Source organism: Emydura macquarii, unplaced genomic scaffold (assembly GCF_026122565.2).
Source record: "Emydura macquarii macquarii isolate MOO-44397 ecotype Brisbane River unplaced genomic scaffold, CSIRO-AGI_Emac_v2 contig_1451, whole genome shotgun sequence".
Lineage (NCBI taxonomy): Eukaryota > Metazoa > Chordata > Testudines > Chelidae > Emydura > Emydura macquarii.
The window spans coordinates 19,160,021-19,180,972 of NW_027131588.1; positions in this window are offsets into that span (position 1 = coordinate 19,160,021).

The following is a 20,952-nucleotide window of genomic DNA, read 5'->3' on the forward strand; positions in this document are numbered from 1 at the left end:
ATCCGTATTGGCGTCCCTTGAAAACGTGTGTGGTTCTCCCTCACTTCTACCAGCTAATGTTCAGGAAGCAGCTGATTTAATAGGAAGGTTCAGAAATGTCAAGTTACAGATACCAAGTGGAGGAAACCTAAGAAAGCATAATTGGCAAATAAACAGAAATCAAAAATGGTAGGCATATCTGAGGAAGAAAATGTTATTTCTACAGCTTGAGTTTTCAGCCTGCAGATGGTTACCTACCAACGTGACTCCCAGTTTAGAGAGGTAGTGTAGTCCAGTGGCTCATGCACTGGCATATGACTCACATGATGTGGATTCATGTCCCAGCTCTGCCATTGGTTCTCTGTGAGAAGTCACAGCACCCTTCTGTGCCTTAGTTTCCCCAGTGGTAGAAGAGGGATAATGTTGCTCCCTGACTTTGGTAAAGCACTGTGTTATCTATGGATGAAACTGACTTACTGCAATTACCTAAAACCAGAACAGGCATTTAAAGAAAAACAAAAGTGATCACACCTTCCTGTATGTACTAGGAGTGTATCAAGGAACTCAGTGACATCTGAGAGCATGTTTCACCATGCTTCATAAACAGCACTACCTCTCATTTTATTCCTGGATGCAATTCACGGCATTGATTTTTATCTATATGCAATGACACCCCTGGTTGGGTCATCACTGTGCACTGAACCCAGAATCTCTTGACAAAGCCGCACACTCTCTCAGCATGGATTACAGACATAAATAAATATAAATATTTGGCTTGGACACTGGTTATTTTAGAAGATGCCTCTTTATTTGGGTGAAATTCCCCCTTGTGTAGAGAGTTGGTATAAGACCGAGGGGTTTACATGGACTTAAGAAGTGTATAAGCTTTTTGTGCTGGGCCCCTATACAGGGTGAATTTCACCCTCAATATTTGTGATCATCTGGGATGTTCAAATGTGTTCCAACAGTCCAAGCGGGCTGAGTCCTGGACACACTTACTTACGTTAGTGTAGACTACTGATGCAAGTAGTTCCAGTGAAGTCAAGAAGATTGCTCATGTGAATTAAGGTCTGTAGGATTAGACCCTTGTTTGCCTGGAAGTTAGGCATTCTCTATGGAAAGCGCTCAGCTCTAGAATTTGCTTTCCCCTGGTAAAACAGAGCCCAAGTCTGTTGACTTTCTATGCACGCTGCAAACTCTATTTGCGCAGAGCTTTCCTGACATGATAGTTTGAGCTGAGCGGGTTTTGATTTTTGTTTTTAAATGATTTGGGAGTCCTTACTGTCTTTTTGAGATGTCTGAGCTCCAGCTGATTGTTTTGTGTGTGTTTTAAAATTGTGCCCTGATTCCCGCCAAGAGTGATTAAGGCCCCAATCCCATCAAAACTTACACACATGTGTAATTTTATGCACTGCCATTCTTTATAGGCATACACGCACAGTTCGGATCCCTAGACTGGAATCCAGCCAAAAGGTCCAAAGTGACAATACCTTTTGGCCCTCCGATTAGCCCATGCTCACTACAGCACCAGGAAGTTACCTAGGAAACCATTCAGACCTCCGGCCTGCTGTGACTCCAGAACTCACTTTATTTTCTGATCTCCGGTCTGTGACTCCCACCTCACTCTGCCTCTGACCCTTGCCTGCTGATCTCAGCTCTAGCTATGACTCTGTTCCCTGCTCACTGACTACTGCCTCGTGGTCGGTCATCCTTGACTTGTGGACACCAGCCAAACTGTGACCGCTAGGCCAGACTGCCTATGTCCCAGCCCCTGACACATGACAAAACAAATCAGAATTTTAAAAAACTGTGAAGGGGAACGACACACAGAAGTGTTGCGATTCTTTAGTTTGTTCGTGCACCACAATTTGGTGAAACACCATCATCCAAAGCAATCGGGCTTCACTGCCAGGCAATCTACACTGGACACTAAACTTGAGCTCTATATTTTAGCTGAAATTCATCATGAATTTCACTGGCCTTTGACAACATATGTAGACAAAAGCAGGCTTCAATTCTGTCAACAGCGCTGCCTTGTAGAAGGCCCTACGAGGCAGTGGTTTTCTCAACAACCTCTCAAGGCTAGTTCAAAAATCTACATGACGACTCAGGGGCAAAGGCGTGCTGGAAAACCCAGGGATCTGACAGGTTTCACACTAGATCTGGGGTGAAGCAGGGAGGAGTCCTGGCTCCAGTCCTATACTGCCACACAATGGATTGGCTCCGTGAACATACCTCCGCAAGTATTGGTATAACTATAGGTTCAACCTCTTTTACTAACCTGCATTATGTGGGTAATGTCGTCCTCTTTGGTCAGGACGCAAACTATCTCAAAGATGTGCTAGACAGGTTCCAGCATGAGGCAGCTGCCCTTGGGGTTAAGGGTTTCTTGGGCAAAAACAAAAATCCAGAGTGTCAATGCAAAAGTTGTGATCCAAGACATCTGTGCTTATGGACAAACTGTGGATGTAGTGAATGACTTTATCTGTCCAGGTCGTAAAATATCATCAGATGGGTGCAGCCAGCCAGACATCCTAAGGAGAACTGGTTTAGCAGCCTCACCCACGAAGAACCTGCATAGGATCTGGAGCCAAAGAAATTTGAAACTACACACAAAAGTAAGCGTTTATCAAACCTGCGCCCTTCCAATTTTCTTATATGGATGTGGAACCTGGATATTGCTTGCACAAGACATCAGGAGGGTGGAGGTATTTCACACGCGTTGCCAGCGGCAACTACTGGGTATACGATGGGTTGATTTTATCTGTAATAGGGAAGTATCATTGAGAACGGCTCTTTTGGGTCATGCTGCCCGCCTCAGAGACAAAGACTCCCACACAGCAAGCTCTGAAGATAGGATTTGATGTTAAGATGGGACACGAAGGGTCACGGACTGGTGGCAGTCGCGTGGTCACCTGCAATTTACCTGGCTGCACCAGATCAATACTGCCCCGAGAGCTCTACAGGGTTATGTCTACACTGCAGCTAGAGACCCGCCTCTGGCCCGGGCCAGCTGACTCAGGCTCATTTAATTGCAATGTAGACATCTGGGCTCGGGTTGCAGGAACCAATCTCTGGCACCTCGCAGGGTCCTACAGCCCAGGCTCCAGCCCGAGCCCCAAAGGTGACGCTGCAATTAAACAGCTCCTTAGCCCAAGCCTTGCGAGCCTGAATCAGCTGGGCTGGGCCACGCGCGGGTTTTTAATCGTAGTGCAGACAGACCCTTCGGCGTCTGGAATGAAGCTGTGTAGCATGGCCATGGGCACTCAGTGCGAGGGACCTCCACTGTCGAAGCGTGCTGCTGCGGTTGTTATATCTCCAGACCTCACACAGCAGCCTAACCCACGCCCTGTGGTTCTCTCCTGCCTGTCGTCACCAGCCCCTCCCCAGAGAGAGGACATTTCCCTTGCTCCTCCCTTCGACGTCTCCTCTCTGACTGAGGACTCCTGGCCCTTTCACAGCTGGGACCACGACGGGTAACTAAGCCACCAGATCAGAATCAGCTGAGGAAGAGCGGCTACATCTTAGGTAAGGCTGAGCATAATGCCTCTTAAAGGGCCAACCAGCCAGCGACACACACATACACACACACACACACGCTCAGCAAAACCTCAAGTCAGCTTCCTGAATTGAGGCCACGCTTCCTGCAAGTATGGAAAATAGGTAGGAGTTGTTTCAGGGGGCTCACAAAATCTCACACGTAAGTTGTTGCAGCCCCAAATGCTGCCTGAAGGAGGCAGTGTAGACTAGCGTCTGGAGAGAGTCGGGAGAGACGGGTTCTATTCGTGACCCGCTGTGACCTCGTACCTCTCTTTCCCTTCTCATAGTTTGTCTGATCAGACATTTAGATTGTCAGTTTTGGGGGCAGGAACTTTCTCTTAGTAGGTGTATGTGTGGCACCCCGCACAACAGAGCCCTGAACTCAGTCGGGGCCTCTAGGTAATACTGTAGAATAAATAAAAATATAAAGTTCAAAGACTCGGGCCCTGACACGCCAACTGCCTCGTAACACACGATGGCTGATATCTGACTGAGCTGGGGTTATCTGAAGTTCATCTGCATCTTGTTTATCCCACTGCTCATCCGCAACGTCCTTTGGTCGAAGTCTGAACAACCGTGGCACAATGAAAACAAACCGTGGCCGGGCACAAAGGCCCATTTCCAACAGGAAATCCAAAGAGCACCCACGTTTACATGAGTTGCAGTTTTGCCTTTCAAATCTGTGGAACAATAAAGAGCAAGACAACATGTTGAAAGGCTTTTTTTTTTTTTAAACTTTTTTGCATACCCTTTGTGATAAAGAAAACAAACCTTCCTAATTTGATATCTGGCAGGGTAACAGGGTCTAAAAGACGCTGGAGCGGTAGTTAAGTGGAGGAGAGGGAGTGTGCAATTAAAAATGGCAAAACACGTTCCATAAATAAGTATTTCATACTGAAAAAGATAACTGAGACCTCTGGGCTTTAAAACTGAAATCAAATCACTCTGAATGGATAATTTGAACATTATTAGGGGGAAAGTCATCACAGTTCTTAGCCTCCTGGATTATGGAAAAAACAAGATTTACATCTGACCTCACCTTTTCTCAGTTTAAATCAACAGAGTGATCATGTTTTAGTTCTGGGTAAGCATAACTTTCCATTACACCAAGTTTTTTCCATGTACTTAAATGTTCTTCTGCTGTGAACTAGAAGAGGATGCTGGATTGTTTTGAAAGAAGCTTCCTCCACTTCTTGGTTGCTGTTGTGTTTTTTGTTGGGGTGGTTAAATATACATTCATCCTAGATCTAGACAAAGGAAAATACTTTTCACCTGATCAAGAGATTTTGAAGGAAACAAAAGTGTCTGGAACAAAGCTGAAAAATCCAAGGCTCAGAATTGTTTGCACTTCTGGTCCAATTTATCAGCCATGCTTAAGTATTTACCTCTCCCATCTGAATAGCAGTCCACATTGTTGTAGCTCACAGGAGAGCTTTTGGCCTCTGCCAGCTTAAATAGAATGATTCAAAACTGAATCATTTCCTGCAATTTAATTTCATAGCTGAATGCAAACTATAGTGAGATAAGGTCAAAAACACATGGAGCTATCTTCAGAAAGCTATCAGACTCTCTGGGCTGCTTTAAGTTGAAAGCAAATTGAATGCAGTAGGTTTTGTTATTGTTAAGACATGGAAATGAGTACTGCAGGAGATGGACAATGACCAATACCAGCTGAACCAGTACAGTGGTCATATACCAAGTAGGTTTTCCACCTATTACCACAGAAGAAAGGAATGTTTCACAAGCTCCAACCATTTTAGTTGTTTTTCATGAAGATCAATAAGACAGAGACAGAGAGGAAAAAACTCCGGCAGCTTGCCACATTAACAGCAAAGGGAGATGAAAGCATGCTGCGGTTTGAAACTTAATACGGCAAGTCACCTAGAATGAATGCCTCCTTAAAAGACAACCCTATTCAACAACCTCAGCCCATTCCTTTCCAAAACCCTTGCATCAATACCTGAAAAGCCCTTAGTGTTATTAGATTCAATAAGATCTGACGCATACAGCTAATGCAGGGATGGATGGCCAGCAGATGAGAGAATCCCGCAAAATATGCATATGACCAAACTGCCAAAGAACAATCTCCAGTCTTCAGGAGCGGCATACAATTTACATCAGATTAAGAGATGTGTTGTCTTTTCCACTAAATTCACAGTCAGTATTGGACAGCAGTTTTTGGGGGGGAGTGGAGAAATTTACTGAGAAAGCAACCATTGGAACAAACAACATAACTGAAATAAGATCTGTCAGAAGGTTAAAGTTCCAGTCCAATGTAATGTGCCTTTAAAAAGCACCATGTCTACATTACTGCATTGCTTACTTTCTGAAGCTAAGCCAGAGGGATGTACATAGTAAGATCTTTGTCTCATTTCAGGGAGGATACAGGATAAAGATTCTGTGCCAGTAATCTTTCTTGGATTAATAGTTTCTCTTTTATCTGCTGTATTTCTGCTCAGATGTCTTTCCTCTGAATGAGTCAGTGGAATGCAAATGATGGGTACCGTCAGTCTGAAAATATTTAAATCTAGCTTTACACTGCACTGCAGGTTTCCAAAAAAAAAAAAAAAATACACATAAATATACATGCTGAAGGAAAGGCAGATGAAAATTATAGATATATCAATAATGCAAAAAATAATGTGGTGGTTCAAAGTGACAATAGATTCATTGTTTTTCTTCTTCTTGGGTTTTTTTAAGATCAACATTTAGATGCTGGTTACGAGTGGAGAGTAAAATAACTGCAATGTTGCTTTTCTGAGCCTCAGACACTCGACAAGAAAGCATCTGTCAAAATGGAAAACTGATTTTATTTTGGCTACTAAATGACGAATCTTCATTACCCATGAGCATGTTCCTAGAGATAGCGTTCTTTTAATCCTGATAAAGGAGAAACTAGGCAATTTAGGCATGATTCATTTGCATTGTCTTCCTTTCCTTTCATTGATAGGCTTCACATTTTTATTTTATTTTATTGGGGGAGAGGGGAGTGGTGGTGTTCTTTGGTTATAAGATTTCTGATATTTAGTCAGGATTGTGATTAACATAGCTACAAATCTATGTTCAAGAGCTTTGCTTTTGGACTGCAGTAACCCTACAGAGCCTGTGCTGTGTATTAATGTGAGGAGCCAGAGTCTAGATCCAGAGAAATCAATGGCATCTTTGCCATGGATTTCAGCAGGAGCCGATGCACAAATGGCAATTGCTGCCAGAGCCTGGACACACACAGTCATAAACTTTAAGGTCAGAAGGGACCTTTATGATCATCTAGTCTGACCTTTTGCACAATGCAGGCCACAGAATCTCACCCACCAACTCCTGTAATAGACCCTTAACCTATATCTGAGTTCTTGAAGTCCTCAAATCATGGTTTAAAGACTTCAAGGTACAGAGAATCCACCAGCAAGTGATCTGTGCCCCATGCTGCAGATGAAGGCAAAAAAAACCCAGAGCCTCTGCCCATCAGGAAAATTAGGGGGAAATTCCTTCCCAATCCCAAATATGGCAATCAGCTAAACCCTGAGCATGTGGGCAAGACTCACCATCCAGACACCCAGAAAGAAGTCTCTATAGTAACTCAGAACTCACCCCATCTAAGGTCCCTTCACAGGCCACAGGGCATATTTACTGCTAGTCAAAGATCAGTTAATTGCCAAATTAGGCTGTCCCATCATATGTAGTTGACATCTAGATGTGGTCCAGAAGCTTGTGGGGAAGGCAATTCCTCATATTTTGAAATGGCTGAAAGTCTTGATGGGTTTAAATAAATTTCACACGTGTTAGTTCTGACATCCTTGCCCTTGAGAACCAGATTCTCATACCCTTATGCACATTAAGTGGCACCTGTTACACTGTGGAACCACTCATGGAGTAGGGTGCTACTCATCACAAGTATCAGAATGTAGACTAACAGAAGTTGTAGGTAGGGACAAAAAGCTGACAGTACTCTGGGTTAACTTCTGCATTACCTATTAACATATCAAAACATCACAACATATTGCACAGCCAAGATAATGTGCAATTTAATGCTAATCCTTTTGGCATACCATAAGGTTAATCACCATCATACATAACAGGAAACCTTATTGTTAAAGGGCTTCTCCACAAGCAAGTCCCTCAAGAAAAAGCTCACATATTTTGTGAGCCAACCACAGAGGGATCTAGAACTGGTTGATAAAGGGGGATAAGATTTCAGAACGTTGACATTTTTCATGAAGTTGTTTCCATTTCACCAGCTTTGAAATGAACCCATTTTTGATATTTTTGTGCTAAATTTTCCACAATGGTTGTAACTGAAATGTTTATCAACATTTTTATTGAAATCATTTTCAAACTCTCTAATTTACCAAAGCCCCAGTTTGCAGTAAGAAAACAGTTTTCAGTACGTGAAAAAATTTCTACGATGGTTGTGGTAAAAATATTGGTAAAAAGTATCATGGAAAATGTCATGAAAAATGGAAAATTTCAATGTCCACAATTTTTTTAAAAAACTTATTTGTGCAATACTACCTACACATGAAACCCATTTTTCTACAGCACACAAAAGCACTCCTCATGCCATAGCGACAACAGATTTTATTTTGGCAGCACTGCAGCTATGTAACGGCTGTGCGTGATCTATCAAGGTGTTCAACCCCCTCGCCCGCCAACACTGCACAACCACAATATGGTGGCTGTTCATGGAACTCAAACAAACAGCTGGGTGTGAAGCGTTTGTCTGTCACTATGCAATTCCCTAAAATCCTCACCAACCACATAATCACTCAGCAAGCTATACAATGAAATGTGAAACTATCACCGACTCATGTAATGTTGTGATTGATGGTTACCTAGCGATGCCTAAAACTTCCCTTGACTCTCCCTGACTGATTTATGACTACAGCTCATCCAGCAATGTCTGAAATTTCCACAGACACTCACCTGAACCTCAGGATTGGGATATCTCAGGGAGAAAGTAACATTGGTCCAGAAAATCTCCCTAAATACATGTCTTAGTTGTGTTTGTTTTATAGTAAGACAATATCTATAGGAGTTTTGCAAAGTCATTCATTGAAGAGAGAAATTACATATGGGCCATACTGACTAAGAACCAGATTGTGATCACCTACATTCCTGCTGGGTAGTATCTTACTGCCCGAATAGTCCCATCGGTGTTGATGAGAAAACTCATGGTATAATATACTATTCAATTTAAGTAAGGGGCTCGCCATCTAACCCTAAGTACTGAAACAAAATTATCCAAGAGCTGGACTGGAACATCATTACTCATAGTGAATAATACCTTACTCCACATGTGGTTCCACTGATTTCAATGGGGCTACTTTCAGAGTTAGATACTACTGTGCGTGAGTGAGGGTATCATAATCTGGTTTTCTATTTATATTGAGGCACTTTGGGATTATATACCAAGGGTGTAGCTGTTAAATCACCTGCCTTTCGGTTTTGGAATCTGGGTTTGACACTGACCCATGCAATGAGTTTCTGTGGTCTCAGCATCTCTCCTTGAGGATGGATTTTATTTCTCCCTTCCATTCTCCAGAAAGCTACCAGCAAGGTAAGATTCACTTCGGTCTTACAAGGCTGTGAATACACATGAGAAAATTTGGTATGTAATCAAGAAAAGACTAGAGTTTTAAGGTTAAGATATAATCAAACGGCTGAAGTATTTCACCCCAGATGTGGCCAGACTTCCACCTGGCAGGATATGAACATGCGCTACATTTTGCATTACATAAAATAATTGGCACATTATAGAACTGTGCTACAGAAACGATTATTCATATCTCTTTGGAAGCATCTCACGCATTTTCCTGCCTGAGACCATTTTCTCCAGCGACCCATTTATGATAAAACCACTGTGCTTGGAAAAATATGTGTTCTGCATAAGACCTGAGTATACAAGTCTTGCCCATAATAAAATGCAAAAAATTGAATCAAAGTGTTTTCCTAAAACTATATTCTCTTTTCTGCATGGCTCTCTCTCTCCTCTGCAAACACAAAACCTAGCAGATGATAGATTTCAAACCATATTATACAGCATGAAGAGATATTTAGAAGCAAAAAACACAGCAGAGCTACTCTACAAATATGTCTAAACACACATAAAAATTAACCTTTCATGGCTAGGCGAACACATTTTCGAGTCCAGTTTTCAACAGCATCACTCCCTCACAGGACAGATCAACCTATTTGCCATCTAAAAGATCTTGGTTTTCTGGCTCAAACAATGTGAGAAATGAATAAGTCCATTCATGCATCGGACAGGATAATTCTGGCAAAGCTGATGCTGACAGCGTTAAAGAACAATGATGGAAGAGTCTAGCCTTGTTGTCATTCTAATTGTCACCATGAGTGACGAAAAATGTGTTCCCTTTTCCAGCGTATTGATCTTTCAGATTTGAATGATCTAAACTGTGTTCATGTCACTTGAAATGTAAAGAGGGAGAAAAACATGTGTGCTTACACATGTGCGCTATCTGGGGATGAGAATAGTTCCAGCATGCCAACACAGTGAGGGTTAGTAATTTCAGGGTGATGGAAAGAGAGGAAGGATGGTCCTGTGGATAAGATACTGAATTGGGACTGCTCTGCAACTGACTGCATGAGCAACCGTGGGCAAGCCACTTAATCTCTCTGTGCCTTAGTTCCCTCTCTGTAAAATGGGGAGGGTGTTCTTTGTTTAGATAGATTTGGGACAAGGACTGTTTCTAAGTGTTGTATTTGTACGGTGCTCCAGTCTTGAAGGAGGCCTCAAGATGATCCTGTAATACAAATATTGAAAAATAAAAATGATTGATCAGTTACAGCAAAGAATCACAATGTAATGGGCTGAGTTCTGCTCTCCAGGGCTTGCATGTTAAGCATTAAGAAAATATTTTTCTCATCCAAACAGGATATTGTTTTTCATAGTAAAGAAGGAAACCAAACATTATCTTACATAGTTGCAATCAGAAATTAGTATCTACTTTGACCTTCTTCCTTAATAGGGAAAAGTGGGGACTTCACCCCAGCCAAGTGAGTGAAATAGCTCCCATAAGTATTCCTCGGCTCCTTCTTCAGAGGGACCTTATTAAAAATAAACTAATGCTCCAGACAGCTTCAGAAAGTGGCTTCAATGGTATTTATTGCTTTGATAGGGTCAGTGTACAGTATGTGCATGTTGCCTTTTAAACATACGTTTCAGGCGAAGAATCAAAGCTAATTTCAGTGTGTGAAAAGCAAGCAGATTTCATTACTGATTGTGACTTCTCTTCAAAATGATAAGGATGCTGGATGTAGGTTCTCAAAACTGGATGTCCAAATGGGAATTTATGATGTAGAACTTCAGCTTTATCATGCATGCGCTTCGATACAGAAAGAAGAAAGAAATTCTCTGCTAACAGGAATCTCACAGTTAACCCATAAGCCAGCTGTCTTGTTTCTTCCCTCCTCTCCCCTGATTCTCCCTCCAGCTATTTCCTCACCAAAACATGTCATAGCAAGAATGGCCATTGGCACTAACCATTTTTGGCACCCAGCTAGGTGGATATGAAAGATCTGAATTTTTCCTACCACCACCAAAGCCCTACTTTGACTCCTGGGACAAGTGTCAGCAGAATTCATAACAAATTCAACCAGAGCTAAATTACAACGGTGTAATAAAGTCCCGCTATAAAGATTCTTTTGTTTGTTTTTTAAATAGGATTCCTCCCTTACATTGTTTTGACACATCATAGTCCCAACCGCAGGAGACCATCTGTGCTAATAACCCTCTCAATGATGTAAAATATGAGTAGGTGACCTGCGGAATTATTAAAAGGCTGCAGCGTAAGTAGCAACATGTGAACGTTTCAGTATTTTGGCTCACTGTTTTCACAGTACAAAAAACACACAAAGATATTAGGTAATGACCACAGACTCAGGAAGAACAATCTCTGTTGACAAAGGCCAGTATTTGTAAAGTTAGATCCCTCAAACCATATTTAGGCACCTAAATAAATACCAGATTCAGCAAGTGTTTGAGCAATGTGCTTAACTGTAACTTCAGTGGGACTAACTCATATGCTTAAAGTTAGGCACATGCTGAACCAGGGCTTAAAGGTAGCCTGATTTTCACAGGTGCTAAAATACTCATTACTTCATGTCGAGTCAACGGGAACTGCACATTCTCATTATCTTTGAAAATAATCAGCCCATTGTTAAGTGCCTAACGATATACGTAATCACCTAATTTTAGGCACATGGGTTGTCAGGGTTTTTTTTTATTTATTTAGATTTTAACTAGAAAGTCTGTTTAAATGTCCCACGCTTCTTTAGCAAAGTTCTTTGTGAAACTCCTTTCAGTATCTTCACCTACTCCCCTACTAAGGAGAAAATAAAAAACATACCACCAGGTTTAAATGATGCCTCCAAAACAATCTAAGCAGCAAATAATGCCCCTTTATTATTATCTCAACCAGAATGATAACATCCTTCCCTACACAGTGAAATACCTCTGGGAACTCCACCCAATCACATTAAGATACTTACATCTTCCACGGCTTTAACTCTCTGGCTGCTCTTTCCATTGTGACTGACTAGCAAAGGCCATAGTCCACTGAAGGAAATGTAAAATGAGGGATTAGCAATTTCAGGGGTGGGAGAAGGGGGCGATTGAGGGAAAAAAGGAAAGGATGCCACGTTAAAAATCACTCAGCTTAACAGCCCAGCTGCTTAAACAACTGAATAGCAATCAATGGGTTAGCATTCAATCCAAGTTTAGATCACACTGAAATCTATTAGAACACTGCACGTAGGGAATGAGTCTCTTACTTACTTATTTGGTATTCTATCTTAGAATTAATCAGCCCGGTTGTTATGCTGCAAAACTCAGGTGGGTAGACAGGAGAGAAAACAAGAAAAACAATCACCTTGATTTCCCTTGTGGTTAACAGTCTGACAATACTCAACAACACAGACTACCATTGAACAGTCAGTGAAACAATGCAAGTTGGAGTTTTTTCTCCTATTGGGGCAACAACATGGTCCTCTTTCCCCCCTTTACGGCTCTCGCACAGTACTCCTAGAGTTGAACCATCTGCTGAAGCACAATTCAGAGGTAGCTTTAAAATGATGATAGCTCTGGGAAATGATAATCACTGGGTCATAGAAAGCTGTGCTGCAGCGTATAAATAAGATAAAGTGCTGAGCCGTGCACGTTTGCATTATGAAATGTATTTTCTCCTTTTTGTGTAGAAAACCTTTCTGGAAAGCTTGTGGAAGGCAACAGAATTGAATACCGGAAGGAAGGCAAAAGCTGTCCCAGACCCTACAACGGAGGAGGGAACTGGAGGAACAGAAGGCTGTAACAGTATTCACTGTGGAATGATAAAGCAGGAAGGAATTTAACAGTTACCTCTATTTCACTTGGCTCAATGGAGGAAAGTCAAAGGCTTAGTTTCACATTAGCCCAGAATAATGCATACGCTCTAAATGATGCAAAGCAAAGCCATGTTCCCAAGCTGTGATAATGCCAGAAGATGCCCCTCTGCAGGCTTCAGGTCAAGGCAAGAAGCTCCTGCATACTGATTTTTTTCTCAAAGCACTCAAAGGCAGATAAATCATTGGGGAAGGAGACAAGCCACAGTTCAAGATGGCCATCATGTCCTCCAGTAGCTCCTGAATTTCGGTGGTAAGTATAGCATATGTAGGCATGTTTTCATTCAGTTGCCGATTTCTTATCATTGCTGTTGATCTTTCAGATAGCCTCAATTTCCTACCCAAGATAAAAGAAACACTAGATAAAAAAAAAAAAAAGTTCCAATTTTTTCATAAAGATTGGGAGAAAAAAAATAGGCCTGTGGTTAAGATGCCGGGCTTGCAACACAATTAATTTAGGTTCAGTTCCTAGATGACTTTCTTCTATGAGTTTGGGCAAGTCACCTAAGGCAGAATTTTCAAAACTGCTCCGTGTTGCTCCAACTTGGCTCCCACGGAGGCGTTGATGTCAAGACCAATGTAAGACCAAGGCTGAGAGCTTTTGAAAATTTCCTCCTTTGTCTCTCTAGCCAGGAGTTAGGAGTTTAGACACTTCTGAAAACCGCACAAGGCACCTCCCTGCACCCTAATTAACTTTTTATAAATCCGGTCCTCTGTGCCTCTGTTTCCCCAACATAAGAAGGAGATCATTCCTTTCCCCTACCTTTTGTCTGTTTGGATTGTAAACTGTGTGGAACTGGGGTTTTCACTATCAGTAGTTCACACCTAGCACAATGTAGTCCTGATCTTGGCTGGATCATCTAGGCCGCACAGTAATACAGACAATAAATAAGAGGATATGTATATATATTATATATATTCACTAAGTGAAGCTTGAAATCTCTATCTTGTGCTATGTGTACTAATTCACTGCCAGAGGGTAGAGGCCCTGTCAGATGCTGAGCCTCAACTCCCATTCCAGAAAAGATTGCTACTCGTGTTACAAGATTTGCTACAAATCAGTGGTAGAGACTCATTTGGAATACCATGTCGAGTCCTGGTCACCCCATAGCAGAAACTGAAGGGGTTGGGTGATGAGCATAATTAGGGGGCACAGAAAAGCCTTCAGCTGGAGAGATGGAAAAGAATGGGCCTGTTAACCTTAGAGAGGAGGCAAATAGAGGTCTACAGAAGGATACAAAATAATGAATGATATAGAGAAAGTAGATCAGCTGCTTCCAGCCAACAGAAGGATGGCAAATCACGCAGAGAAAAGGTAATGCTTTTTAAAAAAAACGAAAACAAACCAAAAACCACAACATACTTAGCCTGTGATACTCATCACCACAAGATGCCATTGAAGCCAAGCTCTTTGCAGGATTCAAAACAAGGATGAATACCTTTGAATACCCATAGGTATAGCTGTACATTAAAAACAAACTCATTGTGGGAAGGAATATAATCCCTCATGCTTTGGGAGATAAGCAAACCTCTATCTGTTGACGGTTAGGAGGAAACGTTCCCAGCAAACAGACCACCCCATAGCTTCTACGGCGGGGTGTCTTCCAGCCATCTCTGAAGCATCTGGAACTGGCCCGTCAGTAGTAGAATGTAGGGCTATTGGGACCACTACTCTGATCCAGTCTGGCAACTCCCATGTTCCTAATGCCCTCAGAACAACACGGACCTGGAGAAGTGCCAGCCAAACAGGATGCCATGGAGCAGAGAGGTGAGCGATGATAAGAGGAAGAAGCTGAGGCCAGGATTCATGACCCTAAAAACCAAGCAAACAGTCTCAGGTCTCTTTATGCATGGTGGACAGAGAAAAAAGGGAGGGCTTTTTTTTAGGCTTGAGAACCTAATGAATAAAAGAAAGAACACCAGTGTAACGCAGGAGTGTTGGGAACATGATCTGAAGGTAAGGAGAAGGCAGATACGGCATCTTTTACGGTAACTGTCAACCCACTTAATGTTAAGAGGAGCCTAGCTGATGTGGAAAGAGAATATGAGGATACCAGGTTGGGTAAGGCAAGGTTGCTGGCTGGCCAGGCAGGACCACTGTAATAGCATTATCAGATTCCCAAGACTGCAAGAGGATTGCCACATGGGTCCATAATGCAATTAAATATAAAGCATCCAGGACTCTTCCCCTCCTGCACCTGATCCCAGCTGCACAAGCCACGAGGAAGGAATTCTTCCTGCTTAGAGAGGCCTGTGCTGAGATTTTTTTCCAGTGCAGCTCAGGCTAAAAAAGACTTGCTCTGTGTAAGAGTAGGTCTGCAGAAGGGGGAATTTATTTCCTGACCGTTCTTCTCAGCGACCCCATTAAACCAGTGCATCCCGATGGGGTAGTCTGTCCTCATTAACTCAGTCAGGTGGTAACCAATGGAAAACATGCATCTTCTTCCTCCCTCATCCAGAACACCTTCCCCCCGAGAGAGAACCTTGGGGGACTGGGTTGGCTGAGGCCTACTTTGGATACTGCTTTTTAGCATCAGGCCCAGCAGCCTGCTTTTCCCGTGCCTGTTCTCCTTCCTCAGCCCTCCACACTCACACAGGCTCCTCGGCCAGCTGCAGGCTCTCTCCTTGCTCTGATGCCATGTGCAGTTGCTGGGCTGGCCCGTGCAGCTGCTCCCTCAGGACCTCTTAACCTGCTCCCCCCTCATGTCGAGGCTGTTTCCTCCCAGCCCTGGCTCCCTCTTGTAAATGCTACTTCCTGCTCTCCACAGTCCTTTGGTCAGCACCCTTCTTCCCAGGTCCCAGTGGCACTGCAGAGAGCCCAGAGGGGAGGAGAATACTCTACTCATGGTGGATTCACACAGCAGCTTCGCCTGCTGCATCCCTGTCTCCCACCATCCCTGTCTCCCTGTCTCCTCAGGCTGCTCTCTCCCCCTTAATACACCCAGCAGGTGGTCCCCCCACATCCCCATCACAACTGCCCTTCTTCCCCTTCCTCTGACTCTGCTCCCCTCTGGGGGGAGGGGGTGGGACTCTGTCCTAGCAGGTTCCCTCTCCGCACTCCCTGAAGGGAGGTATGCCATGAGAGGAGATGTCAGTCACTCTAGCGCACACCTTGACTCCCCTTGGGAAGCCATTCCCAGGGCAGGTTTGTTCTCCATACGCATTAGGTAGAATCACCTCAGCTTTCAATCTACACCATGATCTCTGACAAGGCCAAGAGCTGTCAGAAACAACAGTGTGTCAGAGTCATCTGGAGCGAAGCAAGAGTCAGGAAGTCCTTGAAGTGAGCATGGGGAAGGGAACAGCGGTAGCCAGGGCCCAATCAGTGCTCCAGCGACAAACCCTCCTACCAAATCCTAGGCCAGCACTGAAGTGGCAGAGTTTGGCCCCTAATAGACGTGTAACACTTGAACAAGCGTGTGTGTCTTTGTTGCCCTCTAGTGGCTAGATTACGTCAGGTTTGAGTCTGCTACTGCCTCCAGAGAGAATAACCCTGGTGCTTAGCTTTGGCAGCTCTAAGACAAGCCAGGATGCCCATAGGAGGGAGGAGTTACCCTCCAGTGGTCTCTAAGTGATGGAGATATGCTATGGAGAAAGCCATGCTTAGCACATGCTGTGGGACATGCTTAGCACATGCCTGTTGTTACCCTCCTGCCCCACAACCCACCTTGCTAAGGACCCATGAGTTTTGGTGTCTGGAAACAACTCCTCACTTCCTATAACTTTTATAAATGGAAGAGAGATGAGGCCTACGGACTGCACGGCAGCCAAATACATTGTGCAGGCGTACTAGACAAGCAGATGCACAGCAGACACAGATTCGTCGATCTCCGTCCTTCTTGATAGAGCTACGCTTGACTGAGTTCCCTTCACCTGTAATCATGAAATGGTCATCTATGCCTGCATCTGGAAGCTATTCCTGGATCTACTTTAATAAGAATATGCATTAAGGATGAGACACTCATTGCTTATCTATTGCACGCACCTACATGAATCATTTGGGTTAGGACAGAGGAACAACCAGGGACTTTATTTAATTTTGGTTTTGGTTCCATAGTCTGGAGAATGTGTTCTTTGTCCGGCCTGAGGCTGCAGCTGCAACAAGTGTCAAAATCCATTGCCTTCCAAGAGAACTCCACACATGGAATTGCATCAGACGCAGCTCCATAATAATTACGGTTTTACTGTAGTACTCTGCATGGAGCACACACTATTTTATAATAGCAGCAGCCTGCTAGATGTTATTTCTGTATACACATTATGCAAGTACTATACTGTCTGAGCATAGTTTGTCATTATTTCCTGTATGTAAAAACTCAAACTGTTAAATTAAAAGTGTATGTGAGAGAGAGAGAGAGAGAGAAAATAATGTTATAATGAATGGAAATACATGGGTTTTGATCAAACACCACTATTAAAAAAGGTAGATGGGTGAGACAACAGCCTTGGTTATAGCGGACCCGATGCATTCTTTCAATTTAATTATTTATTTTCATTGTGGGATTTGCTGGTAATGGTTATGAGATCTTTCTAAGAGAAGTATTAATTGTTCCTTTGTACTTATGCAAAAAAGTAAGTAATTCATGTTTTATATGTCACTATATTTTCTTTAGATGAGTCTTCAAATATCAATGAAAACAGCTTTAAGGTAGGTATGACAGGTAATGGTTTCCATGGAAAGTCGTTTAGAGGTCCAATATTTTCACATCAGAGAACAAACATCTAAGAAAAGTCATAGGGCCTGATGTTCATGAAGGTGAAAGCTGCCCCCTTTACAAAAAGGTGTCTTTACCCTGTTCCGACAGTTTAAAGAGTGCCTTTAAGTGAACTTACATTATATTTACTTTGCCAAAGTGATGTAAAGGGGCCTTAGTGTAAATGAGGATCAGGCCCTTAGTGTTTCCACATCAGCACTCTCCTACAGAAGATCTCCTACAGAAGGATCTACCAGATAGGAAACAGCCACTTAACTCTACAGGTGTATTTCCAGTCAGTTCCTCACAACTGCAGCTCCCTTTTCTCACTGTGACTATTCTACGCACTCTTTCCACAAAACGTCTAGTTTCCCATACTAGTATTGTTTGTTCTGACTACCTTACTTTGCAACTTACTGTTGAGCTTTTGGGGCAAATGGATCCTTGATGTAACCCCCACTTCAGTCAATGGAGGAGAAGACAGCATCTCATGTAATTAGAGGCCAAACTCTGATATCCTTACCCCGCAGAGAGCCCTACTGACTTCAGTGGGACTATACATAAAGTAGGATGCTATTTGTTGAGAGAAAAGGCATCCCAATCCAACCCTATGAAATTAAAGCATTTTGTCTGAATTCCCTATTTAGTCTGAATTTTGAGAACTGAGCTCCAGTTTACCTTGCTCACATTTATTAAACCCTCTCCAGTACGAGCTCACTTCTGTCGCTTCTCATCTGCAAGAACCTTTTGCTCAGCCACTTTAGCCTTTTCTTCTAGGACGTCCTTGAAATCTGAAATCATCTGGCTTATCAGACATTGCACGCTCTCCCAGGGAAAATTACCCTTGCTGCTAAATAAATAACCTAAACTCTTAATATAAAATTCTTGCTGAAGTACAAAGCCATGCTTGATATTGGACAAACAACTCTTCTTTCAGATTGAATTATATCCCTGCGGCAATCCATCTCAGAATCCAGTTGGACTTTTCCACTGGACTGGATGACGACTTGGAAGATATCCTTGGAAATACCTTTCTTGATTCCTTCCAGCATGTTCCATCCAAGACAGTGTGCTTTCTTCAGCCACGTATTGATCCCAGGTTTACTGTTTTACATTTGCCTGCATTATCTGCCTGGGTTATTGGCTGGTTCACTGACAGAGGGTCACAATCTTCCTATACCTCCTTAGGTTGCTGCTGTACAACATCAGTAGCATCAGTGAATGATGGTACCTTATTATTACTAGTCTCAATGAAATTAGTTAGGGTCAAATCCTGACCCACTCAGAGAGTGGGTGTAGAGCCAGCCAGATGTCTGCTGCCCAGGTTGACTCGGCCCCAACACAGCCCTGATCAAATCCAAAACACCAGTGTGGATCCCTGACCCTGGAGTCCTGCCTTTGCCCCAGAGGTGTACCCTGGTTTAGTGAGGAGTGATTTCCGGTCAGAGGAGACCTCCTCCAATGCCCTAGCATTTGGTGAGGGGGTGTTTCCATCAGTTGAAGAGGCAGTAAAAGGGCAGTGAAGAGCGGCCCCAGCCCTGAAGAGCCAAGGGACAGCTCTGAAATGAAACCAGCACTCATACATACATGCATGGCCTACTGGGATGGTGCATTACCCCTTCCCTAGGACAGACATAGGGTGATGGAGTGGTACTGCCCCACGCACATCCCCACACAAACAGTGACTTGTGCTGGGAGGCTTTGAATGTGCTGCCCCATGCCCAGCTCCCTCACCTCCATTTGTCTGTGCTCAAGATTGCCCAGACAGGCACAGACCTCTCATAAGCAACAACCAGGGCCTCATATTCCCCTTGGTCTCCATCAGCTCAGCCTCAGGATTACTCGTTACTGATGATGATACTATTAGCATTGGTTCCAGTTTTGTAACTGAGGTAGGAGAGACGCCGATTTAGACCAGATGGACTTCAATGGAGTCACGCCTGTTTTACACCAGTGCAGTGGAGAGGAGAATCAGGTCCTACACAGGATACAGAACACTCTTTCCCTTCTATCGGACTTCAGCGTCCATGAGGCATGCTATGAACTCAGCCTTGGGCACCCCACTGGTAAACCTGTTTCCATTTGGAAGAATTACAGCATCTTAGACTTTTACACTCCATCGTGCAGGAACGTTTCAAGGCATTTTACGGTAACGGTAACAACAAAGTTTATCCATACAAAGGAGTTAATAATTAACTGAAATCTGTTATAACCCAGTGAAAGTAAATATATATTTTTTAAGTTTAGATTGAAAGGGTTGGAAAATGGAGACACCGTGGGGCAGTGATTTCTGCAAAAGCACCTGCTTAATACTTAAAGGATCGACCACCCACATATATCAAGAGTGAAGATTCAAGGGAGCCTATAGCTGGAACCTTAGCTGAAGTCTTTTGGGGTTTGATCTGAAGCCCACTGAAGCAGGGATGCCGGAATCGGAGACGAGGCAGGAGGCCATGGCCCCATCACTTTTCAAAGTGGGAGGGTTATGCCTTCCCACTTTTTACCTGCTTTAATGGCGAGCAACGGGGGAGAGGAGAGGAGCGAGCGGGGGGGGGGGACCTCAGGGGGGAGAGGTGGTATGGGGATGGGGCCACACTTCAGGCACCAGTGGGCCCCCCCCACACACACATCTAGGGAGTTTCTGGTACTCCTGCATTGACGCTAATAGAAAGACTGTCATTTACTTCAGTGGGCTCCGATTCAGACCTTTGGTCCTTTCTTATAAAGGGATTTAAAGTCACATAAATATATTGACCAGGTAATAAAAAAAATGGGTACCTTAAATTAGGCTCCCAAATCCATATTCAGGCACCAAATTAATGGTCTCATTTTGAAAGCGGTGAGCAGTTCCCATTGACCTGCAAGACCTGGGTTCTCTATACTTTTGAAAGTCAGGCAATTTATTTAGGTGCCTAATATGGACCTAAAATCCCAGTCTTTTCAATTAACTTAAAACTTGATCAGTAACTGGGCTAAGACCAGGGTGATCACATGGTTGACCTTCTTCACACCAGTCAGCTGTTGTGTTTTGTCTACAGAGAGCTACGTCTACACTACAGCTCATGTCGGCATAAGCTATGTCGCTCAAGAGTGTGAATAAACTAACCCCCCCAAGCGACATAAGTTACACCGACATAAGCGCCACTCGCGGAGGTGGTTTTATTATGCCAGCCGCAGAGCTCTCTCCCGTCGGTATAGAGCGCCTTCGCCAGATGTGCTGCAGTGGCACAGCTGCCTGCACCACTGCAGTGCTGTATGGGTAGACATGCCGTCTGTCAAACAAGTAATAAGCATCACAGCCATCAGTTTGCACAGCTACAAAGGCCCCACTTCTGCTCTCACA